The sequence below is a fragment of the Eleutherodactylus coqui genome, chromosome 9, assembly GCF_035609145.1.
Source record: "Eleutherodactylus coqui strain aEleCoq1 chromosome 9, aEleCoq1.hap1, whole genome shotgun sequence".
In the NCBI taxonomy this organism is placed as follows: domain Eukaryota; kingdom Metazoa; phylum Chordata; class Amphibia; order Anura; family Eleutherodactylidae; genus Eleutherodactylus; species Eleutherodactylus coqui.
Genome location: NC_089845.1, coordinates 28,288,519 through 28,312,024, shown reverse-complemented (window position 1 = coordinate 28,312,024; position 23,506 = coordinate 28,288,519).

Genomic DNA, 23,506 nt, shown 5'->3' with positions numbered 1-23,506 from the left:
AATGGACGCTATTTACATTGAGCGAGGAGCGATTAGCTTATTGTCCATTGTTTATGCAGCATGAACGATGGAGGATGAGCAGATCGCTCATTGTTCAGTATAAAACGACCGCTATGTTAAGTCAATGGAGAGAGGTAGGGGAGCTAAAGGAGAGAAATCTCCTGCAGCCACCCGCCCCCTGCTGGCTGCTTTGTGAGCTAGCCAGCACTACTAGCTCCCATGCAGGAGCACAGGAGTGAGGACACACAGGGGCGAGTGTCGGGCGTCATTTGCCCGACATTTGTCCCATCTAAATGGACCCTTACTCACCTTAACTTATAGCTAACCACATAAAAGAGATGATGGCCTTTGCTGGAGGGGGTGTGGCTAGAAAGGCTCTTTAACTCACATATTTTAGGCATGCCCAAGATTACTCTCATTTTGAGGGGGATGTATTTAATCTTCTACAGGGGATACTTAAAATAAATATACCTAATAATTAGAGATGAGCGAACGTGTTCGGCTCCGCCCCTTTTCGCTCGAACACCGAACTTTGCGAGCAATTCCGTGCTCGGGCGAAAAAAGTTCGGGGGTCGCCGTGGCAGCGCGGGGGGGTGCGGCGGGGAGTGGGGGGGAGAGGGAGAGAGAGAGGGCTCCCCCCTGTTCCCCGCTGCTGCCGCCCGCGCCGCCGCGCCTCTCCCCGCCCCCCGGCGCCCCCCGAAGCTTTACGCGCGGACACTGAAGTCCTCGGCAAAGCCGGTGTCCGGGTGCGGAAGTGTTCGTTAAGAACACGTTCGCTCATCTCTACTAATAATCCCAATTTAGTCATGTTGCTGATAAATCTGAATGATTTTTCTTGGCCAACCAGATGACTGATCAGTCACATTCTCATGTTGGCTAAAACAGTTCTTGCGAAACATTGGAAGTCTCCTATGCCTCCAAACGTGAAGGAGTTCACGAACCGAATGGCAGAACACTGTCTATTTGAAAAATGGATGGCTTATAGCACAAATTCGTATAAGAAATATTTAGAGAGGTGGAATATGTGGATAAATTACCATAAAAATTGAAGTGCATTGTTGTCAACTATAGATGTTAGGTTATTGTTACTTTAGTTGACATTTGTTAATGTCTGTTTCTATTATAAAAATATAAGTTGATTATAGTACATTGTAATTGCAGAATTCTTGTTTTCGTAAAATACCTTGACATTGTAATAGAAAGGAATTGATGAATGCTGCACGATTTGTAATCTCTTTTATGTCTCTTGAATAAAAAAAAACTAATTAAACCGCACAAAGGTCTGTCAACTGAAAAATAAAATATATTATGGCTCTTTAAGGGCTCAGTCGGACGGGCGTTTTAATGTGCAAATTTATGTGTGCAAAAACGCATGCCTAAAAATATTTGCATGACTTAAGCGGGCGTCACGCTGAAAAGAACGCACTTGGCTGCATTTATGCACACATAAAGTGCACTCCCCGCTATCCCCTGTTGCAGCTGTAACAGTTGGATGTGGTCAATGAGGCCTGCAGTAGCACTATTCTGAAGTGTTTTCAGCAGACGGGGATTTAAAGTCCCCGCCTGCTGAAAGGGCTGCCTCTGATTGGCTGAGCACTGTCATTCAGTAGCTGAGTGCTGCCTCTGACTGGTCACAGTGCTCAGCCAATCAGAGGCAGCCTTTTCAGCAGGCGGGGATTTCAAATACCCACCTGCTGAAAGCACTTCAGAGCAGTGCAGGAGAAGACCCGATTAAACGCGCCAGAGCCCCGGCAGCTCATATATATATATATATATATATTTTTTTTTTACACATTTTAGGGAAGGGCTTATATATAAAGCCCCTCCCCGAAAATCACTGCAGGTCTTGCCGGCAGCCCATTGCTTTCAATGGGAGAACATCGTGCTCCTGTGCCACAGCTGTGCCAGAGGATTGCGATCTTCACTGTATGTTCTCAATGGGGGTCGGCGCTGCTGCCACCAGCTCCATTGAGCACAGGGTGAAACCACTGGATGTGACAGCTTCCAGGGGTTTCACATCCAAAAAAGACGGATCCCGCAGTTACCTGCATTTTAAAATCCGCTGCCCTATATTTACCGCTGCACATTTTTGTGTGCAGGTAAATATCAGGCATTTGACTGCTGCCATTGAAAAGCATTGGTCCTTAATACATGCAGATTGCAAACGCAGGTAACATGCGCACATAAAAACGCCCGTCTGACTGAGCCCTAAATGTTTAAATTTTTTTTGCATGTTACCCTATTCTGTCTGTGAATTTAGTATGAATTATTGCAAGGGCCATGAATGGAACCTCAGGCACAGATGTGAATGAGCCCTAAGGTGCCTTTAGTATGGGCAGAATTTGGTCACAGGATGCAGCGGCACCGCAACACGCGGGAAATTCAGCACGATTTTAATGCATGTTGCGATGTGTCAAGTAGCAAAATACTGCAGTGTGAAAGATCTCTAAGGTTGATGCTTTATTTCAGTTCTCTAGGGGCACAGCCCGGCCTAGGGCAGGTGACCTACCTAAACTTGAAAAATAAGTCAGTCAGGCTATCAGCCATGCCAGGTTTCATGAAAGGGCTGGGCGTTTGGGCATCTCTCCAATAACAACAATAAGCCAAAAGCTTCTAAATAGTTGTGCTGTTGCTGCCTGAACCCAATGCTGTCTGTGTCTCCAACTATATCTCCTCTGTAGGAGAGAGAGCATTCTCCATTCAGCTGCGGTGGTACAAGGGCAACATCTATATGGAGTTTTTATGTTCTCTTTATTCTTCTCCTTTTTCAAATCTGACCAAGAGCATCATCTGTATAAAGTTTTTAAACTGCATGACAACAGTGCTAACCACTGAGCCATATTCATTAAAGAGGCACCTGCACTGCAATCATCGTTCAGAATGCAATATGACACCCCTAAAGAAAAGAAAATCTCTTTCTCTCCCTCCTTTTTTTCTGCATCATCCCACAGTACCCTGCTTGGGGATCACTGGAATAGTTGCTAAAAGTCTGATTGTTGGAGGTCTCACCACTAACTCCACCCCCCCCCCCCCACCCCCAATCCCAAGATTGATGGTCCTTTGTCCCCTTCTCCATTTCACTATGGACTCACTGCACCTCTCCACACTGAGGAGGAGATGGAACATAGCAGTGATGGCATATGTGTGTTGTCACTCCATTCATCTTCAATGGGACTGCTAGAGATAGCCAAGCACTGGTACTTGGCTATTTCCATCAGCCCCATTGGGATGAATGGAGCTGTGCTGGAGAATGTGTGGCCGCAGCTCCATTCAATCACTATGTCACATTGTGTGGATGCAGTAAGAGTGGGACATATGACTCCTGTTCTTGGGAGCCTCAGAATAAAAAAAAGTGGGAGCTCTGGCAAAAAACTGCAAAAAACCTTTTGCCACCGTAGTTTTGTATATGTTGTTGGGAAGTGGTCTTTCTACCTTCTCCTGTATTTTTGTATCAGTATACAAATAAGTATGGCCACCCAGCAGTGATTTTTTTTCTATTTGATTTGCTGTTTTGCAGTGATTTGTTTTGAATGCTCATGTAGGAACTTGCAAGATAATAAGGACCCTTGATGTGGTTTGCAAGATTGTGTATTTTGGCCTAAATATTACCTCTAGAGATGAGCGAACGTACTCGTGCGAGCTTGATGCTCGTTCGAGTATTAGCGTGTTCGAGATGCTCGTTACTCGTGACGAGTACCACGCGATGTTCGAGTTACTTTCACTTTCATCTCTGAGACGTTAGCGCGCTTTTCTGGCCAATAGAAAGACAGGGAAGGCATTACAACTTCCCCCTGCGATGTTCAAGCCCTATACCACCCCCCTGCTGTGAGTGGCTGGCGAGATCAGGTGTCACCCGAGTATATAAATCGGCCCCTCCCGCGGTTCGCCACAGATGCATTCTGACAGAGATCAGGGAAAGCGCTGCTGATGGTGGAGCTGCTATAGGGAGAGTGTTAGGAGTATTTTAGGCTTCAAGAACCCCAACGGTCATTCTTAGGGCCACATCTAACCGTGTGCAGTAGTGTGGAGGCTGCTTTTTGCAGTGTTGCACTTTTTTTTTTTTGGTATATCGGCCGTGCAGAGCATTGCGCCCTGCAGTAATACTCCAGGGCCAGTAGTGGTGGTTAGGCAGGGACAGAAGACATATTGATTGAATATAGGCAGTGGGCCTTTGCAAAAAAATTTGGGGAAAAAAATCTATTTGGGCTGCCTGTGACTGTCCTCAGTGTACTGGGTCTCTGCTGGGTGTAGTAGTTCTCCAAATTCATACGCAGCCAGCTAAGTGTTACAGCAGGCTTGCGCAAAATTATTTCCTGGCTCTGTCTGGGCTGTTAAATCACCGCTGTATTGCAGTCCACAGTGCAACACTCTGCAGTTCTTTGACATACTCCAGGGCCAGTAGCGGTGAGGCAGGGACAGAAGACATATTGATTGAATATAGGCAGTGGGCCTTTGCAAAAACATTTGGGGAAGAAAATCTATTTGGGCTGCCTGTGACTGTTCTCAGTGTTCTGGGTCTCTGCTGGGTGTAGTAGTCCTCCAAATTCATACGCAGCCAGCTAAGTGTTACAGCAGGCTTGCGCAAAATTATTTCCTGGCTCTGTCTGGGCTGTTAAATCACCGCTGTATTGCAGTCCACAGTGCAACACTCTGCAGTTCTTTGACATACTCCAGGGCCAGAAGTGGTGGTTAGGCAGGGACAGAAGACATATTGATTGAATATAGGCAGTGGGCCTTTGCAAAAACATTTGGGGAAAAAAATCTATTTGGGCTGCCTGTGACTGTCCTCAGTGTTCTGGGTCTCTGCTGGGTGTAGTAGTCCTCCAAATTATTTCCTGGCGTTCCGTAAGCGAAGTCAGCCTCCAACCACAGGCCAATAAGTGGCACATTTAATTACAGCGTTCTGTTTCTGCATTACTGGTAATACAGCATGCTGAGAGGTAGGGGTAGGCCTAGAGGACGTGGATGCGGGCGAAGACGCGGAGGCCCAAGTCAGGGTGTGGGCACAGGCCGAGCCAGTGCGGTGGCCAGGGGTAGAGGCAGGGCCAGTCCGAATAATCCACCAACTGTTTCCCAAAGCGCCCCCTCGCGCCATGCCACCCTGCAGAGATCAAGGAGCTCAACGGTGTGGCAGTTTTTCACAGAGACGCCTGACGACCGATGAACAGTGGTGTGCAACCTTTGTCGTGCCAAGATCAGCTGGGGAGCCACCACCACCAGCATGCGCAGGCATATGATGGCCAAGCACCCCACAAGGTGGGACGAAGGCCGTTCACCGCCCCCGGTTTGCACCACTGCCTCTCCCCCTGTGCCCCAACCGGCCACTGAGATCCAACCCCCCTCTGAGGACACAAGCACGAGTGCCTACCGGCCTGCACCCACACCCTCACCTCCGCTGTCCTCGGCCCCATCCAGCAATGTCTCTCAGCGCAGCGTCCAGACGTCGCTAGCGCCACTTTTTGAGCGCGAGCGCAAGTACGCCGCCACACACCCGCTAGCTCAAGCGTTAAAAGTGCACATAGCCAAATTGATCAGCCTGGAGATGCTGCCGTATAGGCTTGTGGAAACGGAGGCTTTCAAAAGCATGATGGCGGCGGCGGCCCAGCGCTACTCAGTTCCCAGTCGCCACTACTTTTCCCGATGTGCCGTCCCAGGCCTGCACGACCACGTCTCCCGCAACATTGTACGCGCCCTCACCAACGCGGTTACTGCCAAGGTCCACTTAACAACAGACACGTGGACAAGCACAGGCGGGCAGGGCCACTATATCTCCCTGATGGCACATTGGGTGAATTTAGTGGAGGCTGGGACAGAGTCAGAGCCTGGGACCGCTCACGTCCTACCCACCCCCGAATTGCGTGCCCCAGCTCGGTGGTGGTATCTGCGGCGGTGTATGTTTCCTCCACTAAACCACCCTCCTCCTCCTCCTACGCAACCTCTGTCTCGCAATCAAGATGTGTCAGCAGCAGCACGTCGCCAGCAGTCGGTGTCGCGCGGCATGGCAGCACAGCGGTGGGCAAGCGTCAGCAGGCCGTGCTGAAACTACTCAGCTTAGGAGAGAAGAGGCAGACTGCCCACGAACTGCTGCAGGGTCTGACAGAGCAGACCGACCGCTGGCTTGCGCCGCTGAGCCTCCAACCGGGCATGGTCGTGTGTGACAACGGCCGTAACCTGGTGGCGGCTCTGCAGCTCGGCAGCCTCACGCACGTGCCATGCCTGGCCCATGTCTTTAATTTGGTGGTTCAGCGCTTTCTGAAAAGCTACCCACACTTGTCATACCTGCTCGGAAAGGTGCGCCGGCTCTGCGCACATTTCCGCAACTCCAAGACAGACGCTGCCACCCTGCGGACCCTGCAACATCGGTTTCATCTGCCAGTGCACCGATTGCTGTGCAACATGCCCACACAGTGGAACTCTACGCTACACGTGTTGGCCAGACTCTATGAGCAGCGTAGAGCTATAGTGGAATACCAACTCCAACATGGGCGGCGTAGTGGGAGTCAGCCTCCTCAATTCTTTACAGAAGAGTGGGCCTGGTTGGCAGACATCTGCCAGGTCCTTGGAAACTTTGAGGAGTCTACCCAGATGGTGAGCGGCGATGCTGCAATCATTAGCGTCACCATTCCTCTGCTATGCCTCTTGAGAAGTTCCCTGCAAAGCATAAAGGCAGACGCTTTGCACTCGGAAGCGGAGGCGGGGGAAGACAGTATGTCGCTGGATAGTCAGAGCACCCTCATGTCTATATCTCAGCACATTGAGGAGGAGGAGGAGGGGGAGGAGCATGAGGAGGAGGGGGAGGAGCATGAAGAGGAGGGGGAAGAGACAGCTTGGCCCACTGCTGAGGGTACACATGCTGCTTGCCTGTCATCCTTTCAGCGTGTATGGCCAGAGGAGGAGGAGGAGGAGAGGGAGGAGCATGAGGAGGAGGGGGAAGAGACAGCTTGGCCCACTGCTGAGGGTACACATGCTGCTTGCCTGTTATCCTTTCAGCGTGCATGGCCAGAGGAGGAGGAGGAGGAGGAGGAGGATCCTGAAAGTGATCTTCCTAGTGAGGACAGCCATGTGTTGCGTACAGGTACCCTGGCACACATGGCTGACTTCATGTTAGGATGCCTTTCTCGTGACCCTCCCGTTACACGCATTCTGGCCACTACGGATTACTGGGTGTACACACTGCTCGACCCACGGTATAAAGAGAACCTTTCCACTCTCATTCCCGAAAAGGAAAGGGGTTCCAGAATGATGCTATACCACAGGTCGCTGGTGGACAAACTGATGGTAAACTTCCCATCCGACAGCGCTACTGGCCGAAGGTGCAGTTCCGAGGGCCAGGTAGCAGGGGAGGCGCAGAGATCAGGCAGCATGTACAGCGCAGCCAGGGGACCATTCTCCAAGGCCTTTGCCAGCTTTCTGGCTCCCCAGCAAGACTGTGTCACCGGTCCCCAGTCAAGGCTGAGTTGGCGGGAGCACTGTAAAAGCATGGTGAGGGAGTACGTAGCCGATCGCACGACCGTCCTCGGTGACGCCTCTGCCCCCTACAACTACTGGGTGTTGAAGCTGGACACGTGGCCTGAACTCATGCTGTATGCCTTGGAGGTGCTTGCTTGTCCTGCGGCTAGCGTCTTGTCAGAGAGTGTGTTTAGTGTGGCTGGGGGAATCATCACGGATAAGCGTACCCACCTGTCAACCGACAGTGCCGACAGGCTTGCACTCATCAAGATGAACAAAGCCTGGATTTCCCCAGATTTCTGTTCTTCACCAGCGGACAGCAGCGATACCTAAGCAATACGTAGGCTGCACCCGTGGATGGAAGCATCGTTCTCTATCACCATCAAAAGCGGGGACCTTTTTGCTTCATCAATCTGTGTATAATATTCCTCCTCCTCCTCCTCCTGAAACCTCACATAATCACGCCGAACGGGCAATTTTTCTTAGGCCCACAAGGCTCAGTCATATAATTTTTGTAAACAATTTTTATACGTTTCAATGCTCATTAAAGCGTTGAAACTTTCACCTCAACCAATTTTTATTTTAACTGGGCTGCCTCCAGGCCTAGTTACCAATTAAGCCACATTAACCAAAGCGATTAATGGATTTCACCTGCCCTCTTGGTTGGGCATGGGCAATTTTTCTCAGGTACATTAGTACTGTTGGTACACCAATTTTTGGGGGCCCTCGCCTACAGTGTAATCAAATGAATTTTTAGCCCACCTGCATTACAGCTGACGTTACATCAGCTGTGTTGGGCACTGCAATGGGATATATTTATGTACCGCTGGTGGGTTCCAGGGAGCCACCCATGCTGTGGGTGCACACGGAATTCCCATTGCGGAGTTGTACCTGCCTGTGACTATTTATAAAAAAACGCGGTCTGACTGGGGCATGCAGACACCTTGACAGAATGAATAGTGTGTGGCACATAGGTTCCCCATTGCTATGCCCACGTGTGCAGCTCCAGATGGAGGTGGCACAGGATTGGATTTCTCATTGCTTCTGTACAGCATTGTGGACTATCGCCCCGCCCCTTTTAAAGAGGGTCGCTGCCTAGCCGTGCCAACCCTCTGCAGTGTGTGCCTGCTTTTCCTCTGGCAGACGCATTTATAAATAGACATGAGGGTGGCGTGGCATGAGGGCAGCTGAAGGCTGGGCAGGGACAGTTTGGTGTGCGCTGTGGACACTGGGTCGTGGGGGGGGGGGGGTTGGGCAGCATGTAACCCAGGAGAAGTGGCAGCGGAGTGTCATGCAGGCAGTGATTGTGCTTTGTTGGAGGTAGTGTGGTGCTTAGCTAAGGTATGCATTGCTAATGAGGGCTTTTCAGAAGTAAAAGTTGTTGGGAGGGGGGGGGCCCACTCTTGCCGCTATTGTGGCTTAATAGTGGGACCTGGGAACTTGAGATGCAGCCCAACATGTAGCCCCTCGCCTGCCCTATCCGTTTCTGTGTCGTTCCCATCACTTTCTTGAATTGCCCAGATTTTCACAAATGAAAACCTTAGCGAGCATCGGCGATATACAAAAATGTGGTAGAAGCACAAGTGGTTGTACATAGGTATTTTCCACCTGTGCAAATTCCTCCATGTAGCAATTTGTCTCCTTGCATGTTATTGGAAAGTCATGTTTCTATCTGCCCCCCCCCCTCCCCCCCAGCAAGCTAGGTATTCATTTTTCTGACCTCGGAAGGATTAAAGGCTGATTGAACCTTGAGCCGGCTACCTGAACCAAGCAGTGATTTAACCCGCAACCTTCAGGTCATGAGTGAGAGCTTTACAGTAAGTGAGAGCCTTAACAGTCTGTGCCACATGAGAAATCTTGCACAAGTACAATAATGATGTACTTCTAAAGTTCATAGGCCATTATGTACAGTCCATAGGTCTATTTGATTGAGGTCTATTGCATTAAGAAAAAACAATTCTGTGGACAAGATGTTGCTGTTAACATAAGTGATTTCTTATAAAGATGTTGTTAAGCCACGCTCTAGGGGCCAGTACTGTGGTCTGTAGAGTAATATCAAATGTGTGTTCTGAATAATTGGTAGTTGTGGGGGGATGTACTGCATATACAAATAAGCACAGCACCCATCTCTCGCTGTTGCACTGCATCCCTTCTATTGCCTCTTGCCCTTCTCCGGTCTTCTGTTTACTTCAGTGGCAGTGGTCATATGGATTGTTTACCCACTTGACCACAGTAGACAATAGAAGGCCGGAAAGGAACATCACCGAGTCTATGATGTTAAAGTAACCACAAATAATTAGCCTCCTCAACTCCCCTTCCGAGGTTATCCTGACAGTAATCCTCCAATAAGAAGGAAATACACCACAAATAAAAGATTTTATATACACCTAAAAATAGTTAAGCTTTATTGATTCATCAGGGTTTCCAAGATGCACAAATAGTAGCAAGGTGTTGGACTTTTGTCTTCCTTCAGGTTACACAGCAGAGAAATATAACTGCAGATAATTAAGACTATTCACCCACAGAGAGAACAGAAGAGTCAGAGTGACTCATGCAGAGCAAAAACAGCCTGTTGTATGTGCCCAGTGTGGGGTGAGAAAACTCCAAACAATGCTACTATTTGTGCATCTGGAAACCCTGATGAATTAATACATGCATCTAATATCCTAGACTGTGATGTGTTTTCTTCTAATTGGATGTGTACTTTGGTGACTCCAAGGCAGTAGGGGTCTAAACTGCACACAGCACGTCGATATTTCCAAACAGATGGTGGCATCCCATGATCTAGTTTGAGAGTAAAGCACAATAGATCATGCTGAAGTGAACTTCTGAGTACCAGGATCATCTCTTGGAGGGAGATGATGTCATAATCAAACAGAGTATTCGTTGTGCTACTGATATGCTGCTTTGACGTTTTTGTTTTGCCTGCCCTCATTTTTTAGATTGCTGCTACTACAAGGGAATGCTTGAGATGTGTCCACATTAGAAATGTGGGCTGGCTAACTCTATATATCTATCTATATATCTATAATAAATGCCATTCCATATTAGCAAAATTTTATTATGCCCTCCTTCTCCATTCCACCCTGACTAATGCTTTAATGATTAGTTAATTATTTTCTTCTCTATCAGTCTACACACAATGAATTCTAACTAGAGATGAGAGAATGTACTCGTTTCGAGTAATTTCTCGATTGAGCATCGCTATTTTCGAGTACTTCCGTACTCGGGTGAAAAGATTCGGGGGGCGCCGGGGGGCGGGGAGAGGTGGGGTAGCAAAGGGGAACAGGGGGGAGCTCCCTCTCCCCCCCCCCACTCCCCGCTGCAACCCCCCCAGTCACCCACGGCACCCCCGAATTTTTTCACCTTAGTACGGAAGTACTCAAAAATCGCGGTGCTCGAGTGAAAAAGGGGCGTGTCCGAGTAAGTTCGCTCATCTCTAATTATAACTCAAAATTCGTTCAAATGGCCGAAACTAAATAAAATCGTTGTGTGCAGTCGTGCATTGTTCCTTCAATTGTCCTTTAGTGCTGGTTTTTAGCCAGCATTAAAACCATTGTTTCATTGCTCAAAATTCATTCTATGGGTTTTCTTTGCCTTGTATACATAATGAGTACACTGTTTAATCATTATGTATTCTGCCTGGAGGAGACAATGGAATCCTGTTGCCCAGATAACCATTGCATGAACACACACCCAGCTGAGCAAACAACTCACTGAGGAAATGCGGGTGATTAAAAGCAATTATCTATACGTGAAATTTTATTTCATTCATGCGGTTGTTTAAGCGATAATAGTTATGTGTAAAAGGGCTTTTAGTGATATTTTACAACTTGTCTGAAAATGAACATTTCCCATTTTTTCTATAGAAAAGACTTGTCCATAATTTGAGCTATATTATTTTCAATTTCCATATACAGCGCATTGTTTTTTAATTGTCTCTATTCATATGCATTGTACAGTCTTTTTAATTACTGACTAAAAAGAGGAACTTCCATTTCACGATCCTAGAAAGTAAAAAAAAAACTAAATGGCATTCAGCATTTGATAAGTGATATGTTAGGTTACAGAAAGTAAATTAATACAGTATGTAAAGGTTCAGTTATTATGCAATGCTTTTATACCATTCGATCTTCCTGATTCTCTTAGCAATAACCTTGTTTCATTTGCAGATCCTTAAGTTTGCTCGCTAAATTATGTTCGCTTTATTACCTTTTTCATAAAAGTTTTCTTGGTTCAAGAAATATTTTTCATATGTGCTGCATCTGGTTATAAAGATTTAATTTTGTCTTTAAATGTGATTAAAATATTTAGACCTTTGCAGCATATTGTGACCAAATACTTTATGTTGAGTTTCATGGCCTTGGAGATTATGTTATATCTCTAATATTTTCTCGGGTAATGGTTTCTTCAGCTATACTGCAGAATTAAAACTTCATTTTGGTGTACTTTCTACGGTAATGTGAAAATACTTAATGATACCACCACTTAAATTTGCAAGCACAAATCTGAAATATTCGTAGCGCTTAAAACTTTAAAGAGTAGATGTGAAGTAAGTATAATTGTGATTCAAAAAAAAGTTTATTTACTTTAAACAGTAAATAAATTGTGTTTAGTCAGAGAAGTCTTTCTTAAAAACAGGATCATCATAGTCTAAAATTATGGAATTACTGTTATTGTGCATTGGATTGACAAAATCTAGTGAATTGTAATTTAAAGGGGTTGTCTCTGCCCTCTTTTTCCCTGATGACCTATCCTCTGAATAAGCCATCAGTAGTTGATGGATGGGGATCTGCTGCTCAAGACCCAAACCCATCAGCTGATTATCTGACCTGCTGTCCAGTGCAAAGGGCTGGATGGGAGGAAATGCAGGTGAAAGCCTCTCTCCCATTGAAATCAATCAGAGATCCACACTGCCACAGCACTTCTTGCTTCTCTGCTGGTTAGAGCGTCACATTCAGTCCTGACCAGGAGAAGAACAGGAAGTTCCTTAGCAGTGCGGCGCTCCCATTAATTTCATTGGGAGTAAAGCCTGCAGCCGCACTTCCTCCCCAGTCCGCCTATGAGAACATCTGCCCCACTGCACTGAACAGCGGGCCAGATGATCAGCTGATGAATGTGGGTCTTGAGTGGCAGACCCTGTCTATCATCTACTAATGACCTATCCAGAGGATAGGTCATCAGGGAAAAATAGGGTAGAAAACCCCTTTAACTATGCTAGGAGATAGTGTCATTGTTATAGGTTTCTGTGGGTTATTTTGCCTCTAGTTAGAGGGAAGTTGTTATGTATTGATATACATATAGTTCAACTTGTTTTATATTTTATGGAAGAGTGTGGTGCAAAGATAGTATGATTTATACATTGTATCTTCTTTAATACACCAGACAGCTTTTTTTTCTAAAAACAGTGCTGCTCAAGTTAGCTCTGATATTTAATTCTGATAGTTCAGCTCTATTGAAGTAAGTACAACATAGTTGCAATACTACATGAGTCCTGTGGACGAGGTGCTGTTTTTTTTTTTGTTTTGTTTTTTTTGGGGGGGGGGGGGGCATGTTTTTCTCAATCTAGTTTAATATAAAAATCCTGAATTGTACCTATAAAATCTATATGATTCATTTTTATATTCCTCTATCAATCCCTATGTATATATTATATTGGACAGCTACAGATTTGGATTCTTACGTGCCACAAAGAACTTCAAAATCACAGCTGATCAGTGCAATTGAAACAGAAAATCTGCAGACAAACCAGAGCATTTAAATAATAAATTGACAGTACAAGAAAAGATAAGAAATTTTGTAGCACATGTTATTAATGGTAAATGCTTCTTTCTCCGTTTATCAGACCCCCCCACCCCCTACTCCTTACCTCAGCACTGATTACATATTCTGATTTCACTGGTAAAATCTGTACACATAAGGCAGAGATGATATTATCACATTACTGAGGGATTAGGTTCCAACAGCTACCCATAGAAATCTATTGAGAGGGGAGGGGCACACCACAGTGCTGGATTCACAACAACACTGCTCAGTACTGCTGTATTATGTCTTCCATGCTGCTTCTGCTTTTGAGAATGTGCTAGTGTGGTGGAAGCCCAGTATATATCTATATGGATCGGTGGGCCTTGGCAGTAGACAGTTGTCAATTTAACATTCTGTATACATATTTGCTTTCTGTCTTGCTACAAATATAATGTTCTTACAGTTATGCAATAGGTACTTCCGCTCATATGAAAATATCTGTTTTATAACTCTGCTGACATGGGGAAGCCAACATGAAACTTCTGTTCTCAAAACGCTGACAAGATAATATATAGTATAAACACGTCACATTTTCCATCTGTTTTGCAACTTTGGAAGACAGTTAACTCAGACATGGACAACCGCAGTCTGAAACAGCTACCGCAGAAATTACCCAAGCAATTTTACTGGAAACGTATGCAAATAACATGGGAGGTCTATGCTATTACTAACTCATGATGTAACCCAATTATATCGAAGGAACCACACGTGGGCCTAAGACAACCCAGTCATTTCATCCACCACCTGATGGCCAATCACAGATGACCGGAGGATGGAAGAATTGCAAGATGCTTATCCAATAATTAAACAATACGTTGTATCTATGTAATCCTTTGACCTGCCCAGATGGGCGGATATGTTAAACTGTTTTAAAACAGGCTACGCGCCCAACAATAAAGTAGAATTGAGGAAGCTATACATGCTGAACCTCGTGTCAGTGTGAAAACTTCTTATGCGCATTATCAATTCAGAATTAATATGGAGGGGTGTAAACATTGCAAATTGAGTAAGCCGTGGTTCCACAAAGGAAGGTTCCACGACAGCTGGTGGCCCGTACGGGGAGTGATCGATAGGTTCCATAGAATTCGGACAGAAGACACGGACATATGCGACCTTGGACTTGGTGGGCCCAAAATATCATCAGAACACGGTAAGATAAATTAATTATCTATACCTGTGTGGCTAAGTTCAGGCTCGCCTATGTGCCGTGTCAAGGCCGAACGATTTGGATCCGCACGACGACAGGTACTTCTTTAAGTCTCGATCACTCGATAAGAACCTGTCATAAGATATAAAGGAATGTTTACATGCCTGTCGTTTTGAGAGTACTGGTCGGTTGGCAAGGTCAGTGAATTGCTTTAAGGGGGAGGAAGTCCCCATACAGGGGCCCCTTACTCGGGTCAGGTTTGGTGTCTAAAACCTTAGAGTCAGGAAACGGTCAAAAGTCTGGACAGGTATCGCTACTTCGGTAAAGTCTGGTAAAAGGCTTCCGAAGAAAGGGAACTGACAGACAGTATCCCGAGGGGCAGTTTAGACTAAACCAGCCGTACTGCTGCTCCGTCTATTTGTCTGTCTAATTGTGTGGGTATACCACCCATGTCTTGCCCAAATTGCAAAAAAGGATTGTTATTGACAATAAGTACCCTCGGATGGGAGATCTGTAGTCAGAATAATCCCTACCCCGCCCACCGCTGTGGTTACGGTCCACTGTTTGAGGATGATGGTCTGCAAATATTTGTTTATCGTTTAAACGTGCACGAGTAGATCCCTCCGTCTGAGGGTAGATTAATAAACTGTGTAGTGACAGAAATGCTAGAGACTCTAGGGCGGGACATACTATGTCTGGCATCTGAGGAGACTTCTATAATCATGAATTTGGCAGCCATGATTGAAATTGAAAGGCAACAAACATTGTACCAAGGTCAATTCTTACACCCTCCAGAAAAGTGTGGAAGGGGTGGAAAGTCAAGTTATCATTGATTAATCAAGCAATCTTTCTGTGTGCTCAAAACGTCCTACCTGTCAGTTTTATAAAGTTAGTGTGCTTGTCTGTTGTGTAGAGCTAATCCTGCTGAGTTGTTATATAGGAATAGTTTGTTTGTCTGTCATATAGAAGTAGTATCAGTCCTGCTCAACTGTAAGAAGGGATTGTTGGCAATGAGAACGCATTGGCTGGGTTATAGCCAAGATTAATGCACCGTACACAGCGGCGCGCTGTGGGTTTGGACTTTATAGGTTAGAAAGTATAACTGAATGTGTTTAGAGGAAAGAAAAAAAAAAGGGCTGCTAACTTCATTTAAAAAGAGGAAGTGCCATAACTCTTGATAGAAGTGAAGCAATTCCTGTGCTGTAATAAATAAATAAACTATACGTCCGTCATACAAATGTAAAAAGTTATATGCCACTCACATCCTGAGGGGGCTCTTAAGAATACATCTATGTTTGCCAAGTCCCCAATTCGATTGTAACCACATACAATGTTAGGTGGTCACCGCTGTGACAGTAAGGTTACAACATAAGATTTATGCATTAGACGTTAGAATTTCCCTGAGTGTCAGAAAGAGGAAGAGAAGGTGGGCTGAAATGGCGTCTGTATTAATACAAGCCAAAGACACCAGCGTTCAATATAACAGTTTAGTAAATAGTGAGAATTGCAGTACATTACCAATCAGATGGAGATGCCCAGCATCTAAGACTGCATCTGCCCGGTCGCCGGAAGTCTGGGACAAAAAAACTGTTGTAAAAGTAAAAATTAGCCACATTCTCCCTTGTAATCCTGTCGCTGGGCCGTCACGGGAGGGAGAGATTCTGAAAAGAGGAAGTTACTAGCCCTGGCAACGTCCCAGCACCAGTAAAGTATAAAATAAATAAACTACAGGGAGTAAGAGAAACTGCAGAGAAGCCAAGGAATAGGAAACAAGCAGGTAACGATAAGGCCAGGTATCCACAGGAGGAACGGGGCAGATTGACCTGTAATTTGTAAAATGTAAATTGTGTGATGCATAAGACTTTATCTTTATTGGGTTGTGATGTGTATCCAAGGACTGCCAACCTTGAATGAGAGAATAAGGAAGTAAGGGATTAGCCTGATTCAGAGGGGTGGAGCTAGATGATGCAAGAACACGTCTCTTATCCAAGGAGGGGGTAAGAATCATAGATAGCCAGAAGAAAAAAGTTTTGTTTTTTCCTCCTGTCTCAAACTCAGCTTTCCACGGTTCCTGACACCCACAAGACAGGCATAGGGAAATTGAATATACCCACCATGATAATATATACGAGACCCAGATACACACCCCTGGGTCAAACAGTATCCCCCTAGTTTAAAAAAAAAAAAAAGGGGTGAAGGGTCAGCCACACATGTTAGGTGCTGTGTGCTGATGCTTTGGAAAAACTGCCAACCGGCCACAATTTCACTGTTAATTTCTCTTGCAGAAGGCTGTAAGGCCTGGAGGCCTCCAAAGACTAACCAAGTCCTGCAAGAAAGGTTGTTCTCCGGGCCAGGCCATACCTGTACATACACCCGTTGCCAAATTCCGCACCTTTCTGGGCCTTGTTTCATACTGCCGCCCATATGACAGTATTGACACAAAAGCACAGAGGACAACCACAGCCATGAGGTTAGATCCAGTGATTCGAGGAGCTCCCTCATCTGCTTGTGCGGTGGCAGCAGTACAGGCAATGGTTGACAAATCTTCTAAGTTGGTATTGGACTACCCCCTAGTGGTCCACACCCCAAATGACACCCAGAACATACTCATGCAAGTGCAACCCAAGCACTTATCTCTGGCCTATTAGATCCGGCTACAATGTGCTCTTTCCATGCCTCCCCCAATATTTCTTCCCAATGTTGTAATACCTTGAATCCGGCTACTCTTCTTTTAATCAGGTATTCCGGTTCAAACGGGGGAGGGGAGGCATAGGTGATCTGAGTATGACAGATCAGCTATTTTTTTAAGTTTTTTAAGATTCTGTGCAACAAAAATTCTGACAAAAACTGTTATTAGAATACACTGTTAATGATGCATATTTTGAGTTTTCTTTTGTAGATGGTACCAGGGTGAGGATTGATGACTCCGAACCAGATATGCAGAGGTCACATAACAAGATGTCCTAAACGCAGAAGCTCTGCCTCCGCATGTCTCAGGGCAAGAAGCGGAACCGGAGGCCCTCACTGAGGCGTGTGGAGTGGTAGAAGGTAAGTCGGCAACTCTTTACACTGACTCCTGGAATGCATTTGGCATAGCTCATGATTATGGCCCAATATGGAAGGCCAGACAGCTTGTTATCTCAGTAGGACAGCTAATTAAGAATGGTGCAGTGGTGCAGAATCCCATGGAAACCCTACTACTACTACCTGGCAATGGAGAATTCACACCGATTTCTACAACGGAGAAGCGAGAGATGACACCCTCGCCGACAACACAGTAAAAGCAGCGGCCCTCAAGCAGTGGAAGAAAGAAGAATAGATACTGACAGCATGAGTCAGTGATAAAAACTTTGGACTTTGATAAAAACTTTGGACTTTGATAAAAACTTTGGACTTGGATAAAAACTTTGGACTTTGATATGTCAAGGACTTTACAGTTACAAGTCAACGAGGAAGGAAAGCAGATGGGCTAAAAGACGGGAGCGACAGAACAGGACGGCGTATGGCGAACAATGAACAGAACTTGCCTACAGAGGTCCCTGTCCCCCATGATGGCCCAACTGGTACACAGAATCAAAAGCAGCGATGACGGCGACACTGAACAAGAATGGGTGACACCTAGGTTCTCTGTGGCTGCTGCATCATTTGTCCAGTTGGCATGATCTTTGCCATATGCGAGTCCGGACAGAAGTAAGGTGGCCATATAACACTTGCCTCGACCACTCTACCCATTTCAGAGATTGCCAATTTGACCACATTCAGCTCACACCTGTTAGGGAGTATGAATATGTGCTTGTTGTTGCTCGAGTCTTTTTCAGGTTGGAGGCCCACCCTGATACTAAGGTGAATGAGCAGGTAACCACACAGAAGCTCATGAATGAGGTAATCTGCAGATACAGGGTACCGGAAGTGAATGAGGTAAACGAAGGTACACACTTCACAGGTAAAATAATGTGACATCATGTCTAGAAAGTAATTGGACAGGGGAGTGTGCCTTAGTAAAGCCCTTATGCTCCCCCACATCCTGTCAGACAGCATTGAAGATAATGAGGTTACCCCCCATAGTTACTCTATCTTGATCCAACACTGCTGTGTTCTGTAGTTATCATGTCATGTTGGTCTACCCTTGTTTCCTACATAGGTACGGCGGCTGCTTCCAGTCTTGTCACTAGGTAGTGTAGGGTCAGGGTAGGTGGCCTGGACGTGTTCACCATCAGGACTATCTCCAGGAGGGACATTGATGTGGGTGAAGATCAGGGAGTCCCAATCCGTGCGTACCTGTGCATACTACTAGTATTGTAACAGCACACTAGAGTGAGAAGAGAGGCTCCTGGTGGTAGTTTTGACCTACACGTGTACGTTGACGTCATCAGACAGCCAAGGGGGGTACCTGACGAGTTTTTAAAAATTTTCCTGATTTATTATGGTAAATAAAATGTTGACCAGATTAATTATGTTTATTACAATTAAAAGTGATTTATAAATTATACTAGAGACGCCTTATAGGGACTAGTCGACCAATAGGACCTACCTCGACTATGACTTTTCAAAATACAATGGCACTAGGTACGATTTTAGCCAAAAAAGGGAGTGTCTGTAAGATGATAGGGGAGACTTGTACCTACATTCCAGACAAAACGTGACCCGCAGGTAAAGACGCAGTTGCCATTAAGAAGCTGACCGCACTAACTAAAAAGAGCTAACCTTAGTCTGTTTTCCTCAGTAAGGTACCTAACAGGAGAAGGAAAAAATATATATAAAATAAGTTCTGAAACATAAAATCACAGAGGTGAGGAAAAAGAAAAAAACACATATTCACTGAAAAAGCCAAAAATACCTGAAAGTCTGCGAAGCAGACACGGTCGCCATAGGCACGATCGCCATAAGGCAGGCACAATCGCCACCGGCACAATCGCCGTAGGGCAGGCACAATGGCCCTAAGCCCTGAAAATATGTAGTCAGCCAGACAATAATGTGTGGAGGAGCAGCTTGTTCATGGCAGGCTAATATGCAGTCACCCACTCAACCCAGCCCAGTTTGGGGAGGAGCACATATTTTCAGGGCTTAAGGCCATTGTGCCTGCCCTACGGCGATTGTGCCGGTGGCGATTGTGCCTGCCTTATGGCGATCGTGCCTATGGCGACCGTGTCTGCTTCGCAGACTTTCAGGTATTTTTGGCTTTTTCAGTGAATAAGTTCTGAAACATTGTGTATTTAGAACACTGTGATAGGTTTTCGCTAAGATTTTGCTTTATTGTATCTGCAGTGCACTCTGCTTATGTCCACGCAACATGCTGGTGTTACAACGCCCCTGGTCCTGTTACCTTGCCGCCTCTGGAAAAGGGAAGTGGGAATAATCACCTTGTAGCTCTTTCCTTCCAGACTAATATATATGATAATGCACTTACTAATGAGACAGGGGTTCAGTCATATTGATCAGTAATTAGATAGTCCTGATTTTGCACTCTTTGTCGATGAATCGAGGTAACGTCAAGAAGGCGGGTTCTATACAAGTTATGCAGTATTTACCTGAAATAGTAAAAGTCGCACCTCTCCTAACCTAATGCCTCGAGATCCCAGGTGGTAGCCTAGACCTTCACATGTACCAAAAGACCCGATTGCCATGAACCCACACCTAGGTATCAGAGGGGTATTTACAGCCTAAGCGACAGTTGTGAAAGACCGCCACTCTACTGAGTTTTCAGAACATTCTACACAAGAGGTTATTCTGATAAGGAAGTTATTAATTATATTTGTCACCTTTTATAGTCATCCTAATTTCTGTTTGTCGTTGCATACAGTGTATTCCGACCCTGATGACTGCCTGGTCCACCTGTCCCACTACGACGTCCAACAAAAAGCCCACTGTCAGCGCAAACGTCGTCATCATGGATCCAGAATGTGATGATGTCGAACCATCCTATACCCCCATGACAGCAATAGCTCCAGTGTACAACACAATGCGAGTCTAGGGTCAGCAGTGGGGGTGGGGCAGAGCAGGGCGAGTTTAGTGAAACAGATAGTTTCAAGGGGGGTCTGTGGTGGAAGCCCAGTATATATCTATATGGATCGGTGGGCCTTGGCAGTAGACAGTTGTCAATTTAACATTCTGTATACATATTTGCTTTCTGTCTTGCTACAAATATAATGTTCTTACAGTTATGCAATAGGTACTTCCGCTCATATGAAAATATCTGTTTTATAACTCTGCTGACATGGGGAAGCCAACATGAAACTTCTGTTCTCAAAACGCTGACAAGATAATATATAGTATAAACACGTCACGTTTTCCATCTGTTTTGCAACTTTGGAAGACAGTTAACTCAGACATGGACAACCGCAGTCTGAAACAGCTACCGCAGAAATTACCCAAGCAATTTTACTGGAAACGTATGCAAATAACATGGGAGGTCTATGCTATTACTAACTCATGATGTAACCCAATTATATCGAAGGAACCACACGTGGGCCTAAGACAACCCAGTCATTTCATCCACCACCTGATGGCCAATCACAGATGACTGGAGGATGGAAGAATTGCAAGATGCTTATCCAATAATTAAACAATACGTTGTATCTATGTAATCCTTTGACCTGCCCAGATGGGCGGATATGTTAAACTGTTTTAAAACAGGCTACGCGCCCAACAATAAAGTAGAATTGAGGAAGCTATACATGCTGAACCTCGTGTCAGTGTGAAAACTTCTTATGCGCATTATCAATTCAGAATTAATATGGAGGGGTGTAAACATTCCAAATTGAGTAAGCCGTGGTTCCACAAAGGAAGGTTCCACGACACTAGAGAGAGATGGGGAACAAGATCTGCTTTTCTTTCTGTGTGCTATGTATGGTATACTTCACAGCAGCCAGTCCCAACTCACTCTTGAGAGTAAAAACTGGGAATTAGAAATTAATCTTACAAAAGGTAAAATTGCTAAAATATGCAAGCTGCAAGTCATATAATGTTTATTCACAATGGTTACAATTTGGTGCTATCGCCTTGTAAAATAAATACCCTTTGAGATCATGCTATGCTATGAAAGTCAAAGGTGTTGCACCTGGATTTGCCCACCTTGGTGTTCCCTCGAATGTGTAGTTTAAATGCTTGAGCTCTGTTTTAGTATATTTCTAAATCCACGTTGTACAGTATTTTTGGTGCTTGTTCCACTTCTGTTTTCATGTTGATGGAGGGTGGGAAGGATAGGTGACATGGATGACACAGCTGTATTAAGGACTTGTGTAATTATACTAAAAATGAGGCTTAATATAATGAATTGAATTCTAATGCCCTTCATAATACTGGAGTCCATACATAAATCTTTTCTATCCCTATGGTACGTATTTGAGAATGCGTTTTGATTGTCTTTCATACATTTTTGAAAAAAAAGTTGCCTTTCTTGTATCTATCTCAAAAATGTCAATGTTAAAAAATAATAATAAATACCTAAATATCATAAATATGTACTTAAAGTAGCTTCTCAGTAAATATGTTAAATAATACCATTTATTTTTTATTACTATAGTCTAAATTTAAGTTTAACAGCCAAATTCGTATCATGAATACTTTATTTTCCTGTTCTTATAATCATTAGTAAAAGTGGTTGCAGTATTAGTACAGCAGTTTAAGCAGCAGAAACAGTATTGAGTTTTTCTGGTTTGTTTATATTAAGTTAAACCTTTAAAGGAAAAATGAAAACATGAACACAAATCTTATCTGTAAAGCACGGTCAACACTTGATATATTGTCAGGAGGAAATTTCATGGTTGCTGCTGCTTAATAGAATGAAATATTCTATTCTGTACATGAATTATAAGCACATGCTTGACTGCTCAGCACAGTTGTGAAGATGTCCCCAGTTACTCATACATATGGGTGTAATCACTCACAGTTCACTCTACAGTTTAGCACTTCAAGTAAAGAACAAAAAGTTTCCATAGTTGCAGCTAGATTTCTTTTTTTATTGGGTATTTTTTGAAGTACAATCTTAGATACAAGCACAGTAAGACAGAGATCCAACTACAAATATCTTAGGAGAAAAGTAGCATCACAATCATTCTATTAACACTAAATAATAATAAGATGACAGTCACCATGAACTACGCAGCATACAACCAAATGAATAGTACGTTTTTTGTGTGTGTGTTCGTGTGTGTATGTGAGGTATGTGTGTGTGTGTGTGTGTGAAGGGGGGGGGGAATAAGAGAGGACTAGGATATAGGGAATAAATATCAGAAAGGATAAAAAAAATAAGAAAAAGTAGTAACTAGAGTTGCTGAGCTTGATGCTCGTTCGAGTATTAGCATACTCGATGGTGCTAGTTACTCGAACGAGCATCAGGCCGTGTTCGACACTACCCCTGTCTTTGGCTCTTCCCCACTGGGACGTGCCTGTTTTGGCCCCACCCCGCCGTGACGCAGCGCGCGTTAATGGCAATTTTTTTGTCTGGCAGGCAGGGGAGAGAGAGAGAGAGAGAGAGAGAGAGAGACCGAACCTAGAAAAAAAAAAAATCGGGACCCGGCGTCCCACATACAAAAATGCTTGAGTCTCCCATTGTAGTCAATGGGGTTCGTTACTCGTGTAGAGCTCTCGAATTTTGCGAAAAGCTCGACTCAAATAATGCGGACTCGAGCATTTGGGTGCTCGCTCATCTCTAGTCGTAACACCTTAGAAAGAGAAAAACAATTCTCATCCTGCAGAGGTATACTCAAACCAAATATATCATAGTATATAAATCTATAAGCATTAGAGATGAGCGAACCTACTCGACCATGCCCCTTTTTCGCCTGTGCGCCGCGATTTTTAAGTACTTCCGTCTCGGATGAAAAGATTCGGGGGGCGCCGTGGGTGAGTGGGGGGTTGCAGCGGGAAGTGGGGGGGGGGAGAGGGAGAGAGAGAGGGCTCCCCCTGTTCCCCGCTCTTAACCCCTGCTCCACCACGCCTTCCTCCGCCCCCCGAATCCTTTCACCCGAGTACGGAAGTACTCGAAAATCGCGGTGCTCGATTGAGTAATTACTCGAAACGAGTATATTCGCTCATCTCTAATAAGCATCCAGACTGAAAAAGTATTGAAAATCATAGAGTATTAGAGAAAAAAAGTAAACTTCC